Source organism: Nerophis lumbriciformis, linkage group LG08 (assembly GCF_033978685.3).
Source record: "Nerophis lumbriciformis linkage group LG08, RoL_Nlum_v2.1, whole genome shotgun sequence".
NCBI classification, from domain to species: Eukaryota; Metazoa; Chordata; class Actinopteri; order Syngnathiformes; family Syngnathidae; genus Nerophis; species Nerophis lumbriciformis.
Window position 1 is genome coordinate 48,834,076 of NC_084555.2, and position 16,647 is coordinate 48,850,722.

The window sequence follows — 16,647 nt, forward strand, 5'->3', positions numbered from 1 at the left end:
TGTGTGCTATATATCATTCATTATTTAGTGATCATTTTTGTTCTTTACTTGTGTTTTTGTTTTGTTGTCTGTACAATCGTATATGCACTATATATTATTCATTATTTAGTGATTATTTTTGGTTTTTAAATGTGTTTTTGTTTTGTTGTCTGTACAATCGCATGTGTGCTATATATTATTTATTATTTAGTGATCATTTTTGGTTTTTAGTGGTGTTTTTGTTTTGTTGTCTATACAATCGTACGTGCGCTATATTGTTATTCATTACTTAGTGATAATGTTTGTTTTTTGTTTTGTTGTCTGTACAATTGTATGTGCGCTATATAGTGTTCATTATTTAGTGATTATTTTTGTTTTTTAAATGTGTTTTTGTTTTGTTGTCTGTACAATCGTATGTGCGCTATATAGTTTTCATTATTTAGTGATCATTTTTGGTTTTTAGTGGTGTTTTTGTTTTGTTGTCTATACAATCGTGCGTGCGCTATATTGTTATTCATTACTTAGTGATCATTTTTGTTTTTTACTCGTGTTTTTGTTTTGTTGTCTGTACAATTGTATGTGCGCGATATATTATTCATTATTTAGTGATCATTTTTGGGTTTTACTTGTGTTTTTGTTTTTTTGTCTATACAATCATATGTGCGCTATATATTATTCATTATTTAGTGATCATTTTTGTTTTTTACATGTGTTTTTGTTTTGTTGTCTGTACAATTGTATGTGCGCTATATAGTTTTCATTATTTAGTGATCATTTTTGGTTTTTAGTGGTGTTTTTGTTTTGTTGTCTATACAATTGTACGTGCGCTATATTGTTATTCAGTACTTAGTGATCATTTTTGTTTTTTGTTTTGTTGTTTGTACAATTGAATGAGCTCTTTATAATATTCATTATTTAGTGTTCACTTTGGATTTTACTTGTGTTTTCGTTTTGTTGTCCATACAACCGCATGTGCACTATATATTATTCATTATTTAGTGACCATTTTGGTTTTTACTTATGTTTTTGTTTTGTTGTCTATACAATCGTATGTGCACTGTATATTATCCATTATTTAGTGATTATTGTTGTTTTTTTGTCTATACGATCGCGTATATTATTCATTATTTTGTCATATTTTTTGCTTTTTACTTGTGTTTTTGTTTTGTTGTCTATACAATTGTACGTGTGCTATATATTATTCATTATTTAGTGATCATTTTTGTTTTTTACTTGTGTTTTTGTTTTGTTGTCTGTACAATTGTTTGCGCGCTATTTGTTATTCATTATTTAGTGATCATTTTTGAAAGTTACTTGTGTTTTTGTTTTGTTGTCTGTACAATCGTATGTGCGCTATAAATTATTTATTATTTAGTGATCATTTTTAGGTTTTGACTTGTGTTTTTGTTTTGTTGTCTATACAATTGCATGCGTGCTATATATTAGTCATTATTATATTGAAGTATTTGAAAGTCTACTATGATAACTATTTCCTTGCATGGTCCTCTTTGAGTCTTTGACAGACATCAACTCTTAAGATATCCAAAACTAAAGCATATATTTACCCTGAAATAAAGGATAGAGACGTCAACATATTACCAATGCAGAATGTAGAATATGAACAGGGCCTGGCAGAGGAGATAGTCCTATGCACTACCATATCACTCCACCTATTAGAGATGCGCGGATAGGCAATTATTTCATCCGCAACCACATCACAAAAGTCGTCAACCATTTGCATCCACCCGAACTAACATTTAATCAAAACCGCACCCGCCCGTTGTTATATATCTAATATAGACGATGCAAGGCATTAGTGAGATTATAAAGCTTTTGCCTGTTAAAGAAAGGAGACTGATCCAATGCAGCAGATACATTCAATGCGTGCCACGCTGTCACGGCCCAGACGCACACCAGTGCGCAATCATCTGGGAGCCGCGCTGAGCGCACCTCCAAGCACGCTCGCGCCACTCAAACTGCTGCAGGAAGCTGCGTTCTATCTTGTTTTAACATCCTGTGGCACTCTTCTGGGATCACGGCGGACGAAACTGCTCATGCTCAGGGTGTTTGTGGAGGTTCGGGGTTTTGCACAAATGTGATGCACCATGTTAGATGTCCCGGTTTTGTGACTGTCGTAGACATAAACAGCGTCGCAGCTCTTGCAAATCACGTAGCCAGCATTACTATCATCCTGATTTACAACCTCATAAAAACGAGTCCACGCTGAACTTTTCTGGCCTTTTTTTCCCCTGGTCTTTAGTATTCCCTTTTTTAGTTTGTCGCGTACCACGTTTGCTGCCAGCGTTGCCATCTCTTTTTTTTTTCTTCTTCTGTTGTGGCATATGCTGCAGGTGCCTGCTCGTTTTTCGTATGTGGGTAACAACATTTAACTATGTATACATATTTCCGAATTGGTTTAACTGCCACCCGCCTGAATCTATTTAAAATCTTTTTTATTTCAACCGCCCGACCCGTCCCGCGGATAAAATCTAATTTTTTTTTATTTCAACCGCCCGACCCGCGGATAATCCGCGGACTCCGCGGTTGTGTCCACAAACCGCGCATCTCTACCACCTATGCACTACCATATCACTCCACCTATGCACTACCATATCACTCCACCTAAGCACTACCATATCACTCCACCTATGCACTGCTATATCACTCCACCTGTGCACTACCATATCACTCCACCTATGCACTACCATCTCACTCCACCTATGCACTACCATATCACTCCACCAGTGGTAGACCTGAGGCCACAATGAATGACTTGTATATTATGGTTTAAAGTAGTGGGAGGAAACAAGAAGCGATGACAGGCCAAAATGTTCAGAAGCAAAAATCCAGTGGATTTCATCGGACTTGCATCATCATCCTCATCATCATCATCATCATCATCATCATCATCATCATCATCATCATCATCATCATCATCATCACACAGAAAGTGCCAACATGAGCAGATGACTTCTGAAAAGTGGAAGCAAATCTCTTTGATTGTTGGAGAATGTTGACAACAGCTGCTCTCATAGAAGGTGGAAGGCGGGGGAAAGGGTCACTATAAAAGGGCCAAAGGGTCACTATAAAAGGGCCAAAGGGTCACTAAAAAGGGCCAAAGGGTCACTGTAAAGGGCCAAAGGGTCACTGTAAAAGGGTGTGTGTGTGTGTGTGTGTGTGTGTGTGTGTGTGTGTGTGTGTGTGTGTGTGTGTGTGTGTGTGTGCAAGAGTAAAAAGGAGGATTGTGTCAGCTGACATGTGCTTTACAACGTGTAGAGAGGCATGAAGCACAGTGACGGTGCCGTGTGAAGCGTTATAATATTTACTGCAGGTTACTCACAAGTGACAGATGCTCAGCCTTTTTGCTTTCACTTTCTGTACGCACTCTTTTTTCATGCAATTGCTCCGCTTGTCATCTCTTCCTCTTGCTTACTTGCTACGTGAGAAAGTGTCATCGTCCCCCCCCCCCCCCCCCCCCCCCCCCCCAGAGGCATTGTGGGTAAGTCTGGCTGTGTGCCACACATGAAACTCTATCCTCTGTCAGCTCCTGAATTATTCACTTTGTTTTCGCCCGCTCGCTGTGCATAAGATGAGGTGCAGAAGCACGGTGGGGGTGCAGGCAGATCTGAGCGAACCACATATGAAGCGCTAGCTGCTACCGGACCAGAAGCTCCTTGTCAAGGAATGTCAACTGCAGTGGTCGTCGTTAGCGACGATTAGTGACGTGTGTGGCGGATCTTTTCTTTTTACTACTCTTGTTTTGCACGCACACACCTTTTAAAAGTGCATTTGAAATGAGGTGGAACAAAATAAACAGTTTAATTTCTAACAGAAAGATATTTAAACTGTTCCTTAGAAGTGTGTTTTATCTGATGACTCGGTGTAACCAAGTAACTCGTGGATAGTTGAATAATGTTACTTGTTAATGCAAAAAATATGATATTATTATGATAGAGTGGTTAACAAAATAAAAGTTGAAGATAATTTGATGCTCCTACTGAGACACTTCAGTGCACATTCAGACTTTGCCCAAGTCCTACTTCAATCAATCAATCAATCTTTATTTATATAGCCCTAAATCACAAGTGTCTCAAAGGGCTGCACAAGCCACAACGACATCCTCGGTACAAAGCCCACATACGGGCAAGGAAAAACTCACCCCAGTGGAACGTCGATGTGAATGACTATGAGAAACCTTGGAGAGGACCGCATATGTGGGTAACCCCCCCCCCCCCCCCCCCCCCCTCTAGGGGAGACCGAAAGCAATGGATGTCGAGTGGGTCTGACATAATATTGTGAGACTAGATCTGAGATTGTTCACATCTAGTTTTAGACTTAGATGTGACCAATCTAAGTGGAAGACTGGATCTGAGATTGGTCACATCTAGTCTTAGACTGGTCACATCTAGTTTTAGACTTAGATGTGCCCAATCTAAGTCTAAGACTAAATGTGACCAATTTAGTCTTAAACATAAATTGGTCACATTTAAGTCCAAGTCTAGATGTGACCAATCTAAGTCTAAGACTAAGACTAGATGTGACCAATCTAAGTCTAAGACTAGATGTGATCAATCTAAATCTAAGACTAGATCTGAGATAGTTCACATCTAGTTTTACACTTAGATGTGACCAATCTAAGTCTAAGACTGGATCTGAGATTGGTCACATCTAGTCTTAGACTGGTCACATCTAGTTTTACACTTAGATGTGACCAATCTAAGTCTAAGACTAAATGTGACCAATTTAGTCTTAAACATAGATTGGTCACATCTAAGCCCAAGACTAAATGTGACCAATCTAAGTCTAAGACTAGATCTGAGATTGGTCACATCTAGTCTTAGACTTAGATGTGACCAATCTAAGTCTAAGACTGGATCTGAGATTGGTCACATCTAGTCTTAGACTGGTCACATCTAGTTTTACACTTAGATGTGACCAATCTAAGTCTAAGACTATATGTGACCAATTTAGTCTTAAACATAGATTGAACACATCTAAGTCCAAGACTAAATGTGACCAATGTAAGTCTAAGACTAGATCTGAGATTGGTCACATCTAGTCTTAGACTTAGATGTGACCAATCTAAGTCCAAGACTGGATCTGAGATTGGTCACATCTAGTCTTAGACTGGTCACATCTAGTTTTACACTTAGATGTGACCAATCTAAGTCTAAGACTAAATGTGACCAATTTAGTCTTAAACATAGATTGGTCACATTTAAGTCCAAGTCTGTATGTGACCAATCCAAGTCTAAGACTAAGACTAGATGTGACCAATCTAAGTCTAAGACTAGATGTGACCAATCTAAATCTAAGATTATATCTGAGATAGTTCACATCTAGTTTTACACTTAGATGTGACCAATCTAAGTCTAACACTGGATCTGAGATTGGTCACATCTAGTCTTAGACTGGTCACATCTAGTTTTACACTTAGATGTGACCAATCTAAGTCTAAGACTAAATGTGACCAATTTAGTCTTAAACATAGATTGGTCACATCTAAGTCCAAGACTAAATGTGACCAATCTAAGTCTAAGACTAGATGTGAGATTGGTCACATCTAGTCTTAGACATAGATGTGACCAATCTAAGTCTAAGACTAGATCTCAGCTTGGTCACATCTAGTCTTAGACTGGTCACATCTAGTTTTACATTTAGATGTGACCAATCTAAGTCTAAGACTGGATCTGAGATTGGTCACATCTAGTCTTAGACTGGGTCACATCTAGTTTTACACTTAGATGTGACCAATCTAAGTCTAAGACTAAATGTGACCAATTTAGTCTTAAACATAGATTGGTCACATCTAAGTCCAAGACTAAATGTGACCAATCTAAGTCTAAGACTAGATCTCAGCTTGGTCACATCTAGTCTTAGACTGGTCACATCTAGTTTTACACTTAGATGTGACCAATCTAAGTCTAAGACTGGATCTGAGATTGGTCACATCTAGTCTTAGACTGGGTCACATCTAGTTTTACACTTAGATGTGACCAATCTAAGTCTAAGACTAAATGTGACCAATTTAGTCTTAAACATAGATTGGTCACATCTAAGTCCAAGACTAAATGTGACCAATCTAAATCCAAGACTAGATGTGAGATTGGTCACATCTAGTTTTAGACTTAGATGTGACCAATCTAAGTCGAAGACTGGATCTGAGATTGGTCACATCTAGTCTTAGACTGGTCACATCTAGTTTTACACTTAGATGTGCCCAATCTAAGTCTAAAACTAAATGTGCCCAATCTAAGTCTAAGACTAAATGTGACCAATTTAGTCTTAGACTAGATGTGACCAATCTAAGTCTAAGACTAAGACTAGATGTGACCAACCTAAGTCTAAGACTAAATGTGCCCAATCTAAGTCTAAGACTAAATGTGACCAATTTAGTCTTAGACTAGATGTGACCAATCTAAGTCTAGACTAAGACTAGATGTGACCAACCTAAGTCTAAGACTAGAAGTGACCAATCTAAGTCTAAGACTAGATGTGACCAATCTAAATCTAAGACGAGATCTGAGATAGTTCACATCTAGTCTTAGACTGGTCACATCTAGTTTTACACTTAGATGTGACCAATCTAAGTCTAAGACTCGATGTGACCGATCTAAGTCTGAGACTAGATGTGACCAATCTACGTCCAAGACTATATGTGACCAATCAAAATCTAAGACTAGATCTGAAATTGTTCACATCTACTTTTACACTTAAATGTGACCAATCTAAGTCTAAGACTGGATCTGAGATTGGTCACATCTAGTCTTAGACTGGTCACATCTAGTTTTACACTTAGATGTGACCAATTTAAGTCTAAGACTCGATGTGACCAATCTAAGTCTGAGACTAGATGTGACCAATCTACGTCCAAGACTATATGTGACCAATCTAAATCTAAGACTAGATCTGAGATTGTTCACATCTACTTTTACACTTAAATGTGACCAATCTAAGTCTAAGACTGGATCTGAGATTGGTCAGATCTAGTCTTAGACTGGTCACATCTAGTTTTACACTTAGATGTGACCAATCTAAGTCCAAGACTAAATGTGACCAATCTAAGTCGAAGACTAAATGTGACTTAGAATATATGTGACCAATCTAAGTCTATGACTAAGACTAAATGTGACCAATCTAAGTCTAAGACTAGACGTGACCAATCTAAATCCAAGACTAGATCTGAGATAGTTCACATCTAGTTTTACACTTAGATGTGACCAATCTAAGTCTAACACTGGATCTGAGATTGGTCACATCTCATCTTAGACTGGTCACATCTAGTTTTACACTTAGATGTGACCAATCTAAGTCTAAGACTAAATGTGACCAATCTAAGTCTAAGACTAAATGTGACCAATCTAAGTCTAAGACTAAATGTGACTTAGACTATATGTGACCAATCTAAGTCCAAGACTAAGACTAGATGTGACCAATCTAAGTCTAAGACTAGATGTGACCAATCTAAATCCAAGACTAGATCTGAGATTGTTCACATCTAGTTTTAGACTTAGATGTGACCAATCTAAGTCGAAGACTGGATCTGAGATTGGTCACATCTAGTCTTAGACTGGTCACATCTAGTTTTACACTTAGATGTGACCAATCTAAGTCTAAGACTCGATGTGACCAATCTAAGTCTAAGACTAAATGTGACTTAGACTATATGTGACCAATCTAAGTCTAAGACTAAGACTAGATGTGACCAATCTAAGTCTAAGACTAGATGTGACCAATCTAAATCCAAGACTAGATCTGAGATTGTTCACATCTAGTTTTAGACTTAGATGTGACCAATTTAAGTCGAAGACTGGATCTGAGATTGGTCACATTTAGTCTTAGACTGGTCACATCTAGTTTTACACTTAGATGTGACCAATCTAAGTCTAAGACTCGATGTGACCAATCTAAGTCTGAGACTAGATGTGACCAATCTACGTCCAAGACTATATGTGACCAATCTAAATCTAAGACTAGATCTGAGATTGTTCACATCTACTTTTACACTTAAATGTGACCAATCTAAGTCTAAGACTGGATCTGAGATTGGTCACATCTAGTCAAAATCAACAAACAAATCATTTCACATCTAGTTTTACACTTAGATGTGACCAATCTAAGTCCAAGACTAAATGTGACCAACTAAGTCTAAGACTTGATCTGAGATTGGTCACATCTAGTCTTAGACTTAGATGTGACCAATCTAAGTCTAAGTCTAGATCTGAGCTTGGTCACATCTATTCTTAGACTTAGATGGGTCACATCTAGTCTTAGGCTTAGATGTTTTGCTATATGAGCCGCTAAGGAAGTAAGGGGACGGTGCAAGCTACGTAAGCTTCTGAGAGACGAAAAGTAAGCCGGACCAAGAGGAGAAAATAATTAAAATGTTAAATCCTCTGCCAGAAAAAACTTGAATATATGGATACAACTTAATATATCGCCCAGGCCTACTTTTCAACGTGGTTCAAATAATTGCTATAAGTCTTGCAGGTGCAAATTCCCGCCCTTAAAAACCCCAATGCTTGAATTTTCTGGTACAGGAAAACAAATCTTGATTACATGCTGAATAGGAATATAATGCTTTGGTTCCCTGCCTTAACCTACTCAGTGGCCTAGTGGTTAGAGTGTCCGCCCTGAGATCGGTAGGTTGTGAGTTCAAACCCCGGCCGAGTCATACCAAAGACTATAAAAATGGGACCCATTACCTCCCTGCTTGGCACTCAGCATCAAGGGTTGGAATTGGGGGTTAAATCACCAAAATGATTCCCGGGCGCGGCCACCGCTGCTGCCCACTGCTCCCCTCACCTCCCAGGGGGTGATCAAGGGTGATGGGTCAAATGCAGAGAATAATCTCGCCACACCTAGTGTGTGTGTGACAATCATTGGTACTTTAACTTTACCTTTAACTTTAAGTGAGTAAAAAGCATGTCAGTTTGGGAGGTCTTGGTATGATCCACCTGTGTCAATGACCCATCACACCTGCATCATTTCATGGCACACGGGGAGCTAAGTGGCGCTACCTCAGGTGAAGCACCTCATTAGCATCTTTCAACATTTGCTCAATAAACGCTCCTCGTCTGCGCACGCCCCTCGTTAGCCAGCAAACCTGATTGTGTTGGCTCACATTTCACGTTGAATACCATTCCTTTTTAATTGCTGCAGATCCTGTTTATTCACACGGAGACAGCCGAGGGCACAGCTGGCAATCAAGTTCACTTGTGGAGTTTGTGTGCGGGTCAGGAGAACCATCAATGACTCACAGCCAATCACAGCCAGGCTTTTTTTTGGTGTCGATTCGCACTTATTTGTTTGGAATCGGTAATAAGTAATTTCCTGAGATTAGTTCCAAAGACTATGCCTGAAAATGACAAAATGTCTTCATTCATGACCTGAAATAAATAAATACCAGTTTGAATGTGAATTGATTATGAAATAAACATGTGTGTCAGGAAGTATTCACGAGTGCCTTCACAGCCGAGGGCTGAGTGTGTGGTAAAACCATACTTGCCAACCCTCCCGGATTTTCCGGGAGACTCCCGAAATTCAGCGCCTCTCACGAAAACCTCCCGGGACAAATTTTCTCCCGAAAATCTCCCGAAATTCAGGCGTAGCTGGAGGCCACGCCCCCTCCAGCTCCATGCGGACCTGAGTGACGTGTTGACAGCCTGTTCTCACGTCCGCTTTCCCACAATATAAACAGCTAATGATGGAGGGCGAGTTCTTGGTTTCTTATGTGGGTTTATTATTAGGCAGTTTCATTAACGTCCTCCCAGCGCGGGTAACAACACACAACAACAGCAGTCACGTTTTCGTCCCCCGTAAAGCAGTCCGTCTGCCGTAAATAGCAATGCTGTGACACTTTTAAACAGGACAATACTGCCATCTACTGTACATGCATATGTGACCCACCCATAATGTGTCACATTTTTGTGTTGATTTATTTATTTTATTTTGTGGTTTGAATTCGTTTTTGGAGCTGTCATTACAGATTTATCAGTATTCACATTGGTCAGTAGGGGGAGTAGGGCGTTTCTTCCCAATTGAATGCTATCACCTGCAGACCGGAAGTGTCTTGTCATTCTGATGAGCGCGACCAGTCTGTGAACAATTGAAACGTCCTGTGTGCTTTTTCCTCCTGTATAACAGGTTAGTTTTGGTGAATCAACTCACTGAATAATATCCATGTGATCTTTATAAGTTGAAGTACACATTCTGATGGTGGAGCCTAACTCTAAAGTGTTTGTGAGTTGTAGTTTGTATTTGTGAATGAATCCAGTGCACAGCTGCAGTAATCAATACAAAAAGGCGATGTGAGTGCGCAATGTTTATATAGGAACTTCTGATCCTAATTCAGACTCCCAAATTAGAGCTCCCGTTTTCTTATTGATTTTATAATGTATATTTGTATAATGTGTGTGTTCTGAAATAGTGACAGAGAATAGAACAAGGATGGACAATTCAACCCTTAACTCAACAATGAGTAGATGAGTGTTATGTGTGTGTAAATGTGTAAATAAATGAACACTGAAATTCAAGTATTTCTTTTATTTATTTATATATATATATATATATATATATATATATATATATATATATATATATATAATATATATATATATATATATATATATATATATATATATGTATACATATGTATATATATATATATATATATATATATATATATATATATATATATATATATATATATATATACAGTATATATGTAATAATATATGTATATATATATAGCTAGAATTCACTGAAAGTCAAGTATTTCTTATATATATATATCTTAACCACGCCCCCAACCACGCCCCCCCACCTCCCGAAATCGGAGGTCTAAAGGTTGGCAAGTATGGGTAAAACTAACCCCAAATGGTGTGAAATGTCAAAGACAGCAAGAAGAACCTCCAAACTAGCACAAAGCAGCATCTACGCTAACCACTGCAGAAACAGCACAACACGTACCACAAGACGGCGCTTCTTTCTGAATGGGAGACCAGGGAGTCAACAAAGAGAAGAACCAAAGATGTAGCGTCTCATAGCAAGTGAAGGTAAGACCTCAGCGTAAGAAGGTAAAGAGGTAATAGGATTATTACGGCTGACCATGTGGCCTTCTTGCTAAACACAGCACTATGAATAGACAAGGTGTATGCTAATGCTGTTATTTGCTGATTGTATCAATGTCTAGCCTTTCCCTGAAGCATACCGTCAACACAAACGAGTGACTGGAATGGCTGAAGACCAATGCGGGCATTCAAAAAATAAGCCTTCAACTGGCTACTCGCCACTGGTAGAGGTAGACTTGAGTTCCAGGTAGTCACTGCAGACCAAGATTAAGAGACTAAAAAGAGACAAACTGAGAATGACACATACTAACATTATAATGACAGACTCTCATAGTGTCCTACGTGAAGTCTGTCGGTGACTGAGAAGACCTGATTATGACCGTAGATGGAAGCCTGAAAGAGTGGCAATGAAAATCAGAGAGTAAACCTGAGCGTGACAGAAAGTCCGAGATCGGGAGTGAAAAAAGCAAGAACAGGAGACGGAGACAAACCGAGAATGGGAGACTATGAGAAAGATCGATTATGAGACAGAGACTGAGACTGACCATGACAGACCGATATTATGAGACAGAGACTGACCATGACAGTGTTATATTATGATACAGACACTGTAAAGACTGAGATTGACCATGACAGAGTAAGAATGACCATGACAGACTGATATTATGAGACAGAGACTGACCATGACAGTGTTATATTATGATACAGACACTGTAAAGACTGAGATTGACCATGACAGAGTAAGAATGACCATGACAGACTGATATTATGAGACAGAGACTGACCATGACAGCAGTGTTATATTATGATACAGAGACTGTAAAGACTGAGATTGACCATGACAGAGTAAGAATGACCATGCCAGACTGATTTTATGAGACTGAGAATGGGAGAATGAAAATGAGAGTGTAAGGCTCAGACTGACCGAAAGCCGGAGACAAAGATTGAAAACGACTGAGAATGAGACAGACAGACAGAGTGATTGGGAAACTGAGAATGGCTGATTATGAGATAGAAACTTTAAACGGGAGACTGAACACGACAGAGCGAGACTGCCTAGAAATCAGAGACTATGTGCCTAACAATGGCAGACTGCGAATCAGAGTGAGAGTGAAACCCAGAAAGTAAGACCAAGACTGGCAGAGTCAGAGACTGAGCCTGAAAACAAGAGAAAGAAAACGAGACTGAAAATGACTGATTAGAAGACAGAGAGAGAGAGAGAGAGAGAGAGAGAGAGAGAGAGACAGAGAGAGAGAGAAAGAGAGAGAGAGAGAGAGAGAGAGAGAGAGAGAGAGAGAGAGAGAGAGAGAGAGAGAGAGAGATGACAAATTACAACTGACTGGAAATAAGAGACTATGAGACTGAGAATGACACAAACTATAAATAAGTACAGACTATGAGACTGAGAATGACACAAACTATAAATAAGTACAGACTATGAGACTGAGAATGACACAAACTATAAATAAGTAGAGACTATGAGACTGAGAATGACACAAACTATAAATAAGTACAGACTATGAGACTGAGAATGACACAAACTATAAATAAGTAGAGACTATGAGGCTGAGAATGACACAAACTATAAATAAGTAGAGACTATGGGACTGAGAATGACACAAACTATAAATAAGTAGAGACTATGAGACTGAGAATGACACAAACTATAAATAAGTACAGACTATGAGACTGAGAATGACACAAACTATAAATAAGTAGAGACTATGAGACTGAGAATGACACAAACTATAAATAAGTAGAGACTATGAGGCTGAGAATGACACAAACTATAAATAAGTACAGACTATGAGACTGAGAATGACACAAACTATAAATAAGTACAGACTATGAGACTGAGAATGACACAAACTATAAATAAGTACAGACTATGAGGCTGAGAATGACACAAACTATAAATAAGTAGAGACTATGAGACTGAGAATGACACAAACTATAAATAAGTACAGACTATGAGACTGAGAATGACACAAACTATAAATAAGTACAGACTATGAGGCTGAGAATGGCACAAACTATAAATAAGTACAGACTATGAGACTGAGAATGACTCAAACTATAAATAAATACAGATTATGAGACTGAGAATGGCACAAACTATAAATAAGTCCAGACTATGAGACTGAGAATGGCACAAACTATAAATAAGTACAGACTATGAGACTGAGAATGACACAAACTATAAATAAGTACAGACTACGAGGCTGAGAATGGCACAAACTATAAATAAGTAGAGACTATGAGACTGAGAATGACACAAACTATAAATAAGTACAGACTATGAGACTGAGAATGACACAAACTATAAATAAGTAGAGACTATGAGACTGAGAATGACACAAACTATAAATAAGTACAGACTATGAGACTGAGAATGACACAAACTATAAATAAGTAGAGACTATGAGACTGAGAATGACACAAACTATAAATAAGTACAGACTATGAGACTGAGAATGACACAAACTATAAATAAGTACAGACTATGAGACTGAGAATGACACAAACTATAAATAAGTACAGACTATGAGACTGAGAATGACACAAACTATAAATAAGTACAGACTATGAGACTGAGAATGGCACAAACTATAAATAAGTACAGACTATGAGACTGAGAATGACACAAACTATAAATAAGTCCAGACTATGAGACTGAGAATGACACAAACTATAAATAAGTCCAGACTATGAGACTGAGAATGACACAAACTATAAATAAGTAGAGACTATGAGACTGAGAATGACACAAACTATAAATAAGTACAGCCTATGAGACTGAGAATGGCACAAACTATAAATAAGTACAGACTATGAGACTGAGAATGACACAAACTATAAATAAGTACAGACTATGAGACTGAGAATGACACAAACTCCAAATAAGAGACACATCTTGAGAGAGTGAAACTCAGACTGACTGAAAATGAGACAATGAGAGTAAAAATGAGAACTCGAGCGAATGACAATGAGAGAGTGAGACAAACTGAGAATGAGACAGACAGAGTGATACTGAGAAGGAGTGACTCTGAGACAGGTGATGTAAATGAGGGACTGAGAGTGAGACTGAACATGAGTGAGAGGGACTGAGCATCAGCCACAAGCTTGGCACACCTATCTTTGGGCACTTTCTCTCTTTCCTCTTTGCAGCACCTCTCAAGCTCCATCAGGTTGGATGGGAAGTGTTGGTTTTCATGCAGGATGTCTCTGTACATTGCTGCATTCATCTTAGTCTAGTCAGGGAGGTGACCAAGACCATGGTCACTCTGTCAGAGCTACAGCATTCCTCTGTGGAGAGAGGAGAACAATCAAGGACAATCCACCAATCAGTGGCCAGACGGAAGCCATTTCTTAATCAAAAGTTTGCCAGAATGCACCTGAAAGACTCTCAGACCATGAGAAACTAAATTCTCTGGTCTGACAAGACAAAGGTTGAAGTCTTTGGCGTGAATGTTTGGAGGAAACCAGGCACCGCTCATCACCAGGACAATACCATCCCGACAGTGAAGCATGGTGTTGGCAGCATCATGCTGTGGGGGTGTTTTTTTCAGCGGCAGGAACAGGGAGACTAGTCAGGATAGAGGAAAAGTTGAATGCAGCAACGTGCAGAGACATCATGGGTGAAAACCAACACTTCCCATCCAACCTGATGGAGCTTGAGAGGTGTTGCAAAGAGGAAAGAGAGAAAGTGCCCAAAGATAGGTGTGCCAAGCTTGTGGCATTATATTCAAAAAGACTTGAGGCTGTAATTGCTGCCAAAGGTGCATCAACTAAGTACTGAGCAAAGGCTGTCAATACTTGTGTACAAACCCTGTTTCCATATGAGTTGGGAAATTGTGTTAGATGTAAATATAAACGGAATACAATGATTTGCAAATCCTTTTCAATCCATATTCAATTGAATGCACTACAAAGACAAGATATTTGATGTTCAAACTCATAAACTTTATTTTTTTTTTGCAAATAATAATTAACTGAGAATTTCATGGCTGCAACACGTGCCAAAATAGTTGGGAAAGGGCATGTTCACCACTGTGTTACATGGCCTTTCCTTTTAACAACACTCAGTAAACGTTTGGGAACTGAGGAGACACATTTTTTAAGTGGAATTCTTTCCCATTCTTGCTTGATGTACAGCTTAAGTTGTTCAACAGTCCGGGGGTCTCCGTTGTGCTATTTTAGGCTTCATAATGCGCCACACATTTTCAATGGGAGACAGGTCTTGACTACAGGCAGGCCAGTCTAGTACCCGCACTATTTTACTATGAAGCCACGTTGATGTAACACGTGGCTTGGCATTGTTCTTGCTGAAATAAGCAGGGGCGTCCATGGTAACATTGCTTGGATGGCAACATACAGTATGTTGCTCCAAAACCTGTATGTACCTTTCAGCATTAATGGCGCCTTCACAGATGTGTAAGTTACCCATGTCTTGGGCACTAATACACCCCCATACCATCACACATGCATCAACTTTGCGCCTATAACAATCCGGATGGTTCTTTTCCTCTTTGGTCCGGAGGACACGACGTCCACAGTTTCCAAAAACAATTTGAAATGTGGACTCGTCAGACCACAGAACACTTTTCCACTTTGTATCAGTCCATCTTAGATGAGCTCAGGCCCAGCGAAGCCGACGGCGTTTCTGGGTGTTGTTGATAAACGGTTTTCGAGTTTTAACTTGCACTTACAGATGTAGCGACCAACTGTAGTTACTGACAGTGGGTTTCTGAAGTGTTCCTGAGCCCATGTGGTGATATCCTTTACACACTGATGTCGCTTGTTGATGCAGTACAGCCTGAGGGATCGAAGGTCACGGGCTTAGCTGCTTACGTGCAGTGATTTCTCCAGATACTCTGAACCCTTTGATGATATTACGGAGCGTAGATGGTGAAATCCTTAAATTCCTTGCAATAGCTGGTTGAGAAAGGTTTTTCTTAAACTGTTCAACAATTTGCTCACGCATTTGTTGACAAAGTGGTGACCCTCGCCCCATCCTTGTTTGTGAATGACTGAGCATTTCATGGAATCTACTTTTATACCCAATCATGGCACCCACCTGTTCCCAATTAGCCTGTTCACCTGTGGGATGTTCCAAATAAGTCTTGGATGAGCATTCCTCAACTTTATCAGTATTTATTGCCACCTTTCCCAACTTCTTTGTCACGTGTTGCTGGCATCAAATTCTAAAGTTAATGATTATTTGCAAAAAAAAAAATGTTTATCAGTTTGAACATCAAATATGTTGTCTTTGTAGCATATTCAACTGAATATGGGCTGAAAATGATTTGCAAATCATTGTATTCCGTTTATATTTACATCTAACACAATTTCCCAACTCATATGGAAACGGGGTTTGTACATGTATTTTTAGTTTTTTAGTTTTAATACATTTGCAAATTTAAAAATAAAACTTTTCGAATTGTCAATATGGGGTATTGTGTGTAGAATTTTAGGAAAAAACAAATGTATTCCATTTTGGAAGAAGGCCCTAACATGGGAAAATGTGGAAAAAGTGAAGCGCTGTGAATATTTTCCAGATGCTGTGTGAATCCAAAGAACCCAGACCAGGAAGGGA

The 16,647-nt window shown here is 38.9% G+C and overlaps 1 protein-coding gene across 1 annotated transcript in view; it reads right to left on the reverse strand.

Annotated features, from left to right (window-relative positions):
- The window catches only part of shank3a (SH3 and multiple ankyrin repeat domains 3a), a 336,974-nt gene extending 325,977 nt beyond the window's left edge, over window positions 1-10,997 (reverse strand). Inside the window, exon 1 of the mRNA XM_072913723.1 lies at window positions 10,951-10,997. The gene's annotated coding sequence lies outside the window, so the exon portion shown is untranslated. The remainder of the gene's footprint in view (window positions 1-10,950) is intronic.
- Window positions 10,998-16,647: the final 5,650 nt, after the last annotated feature.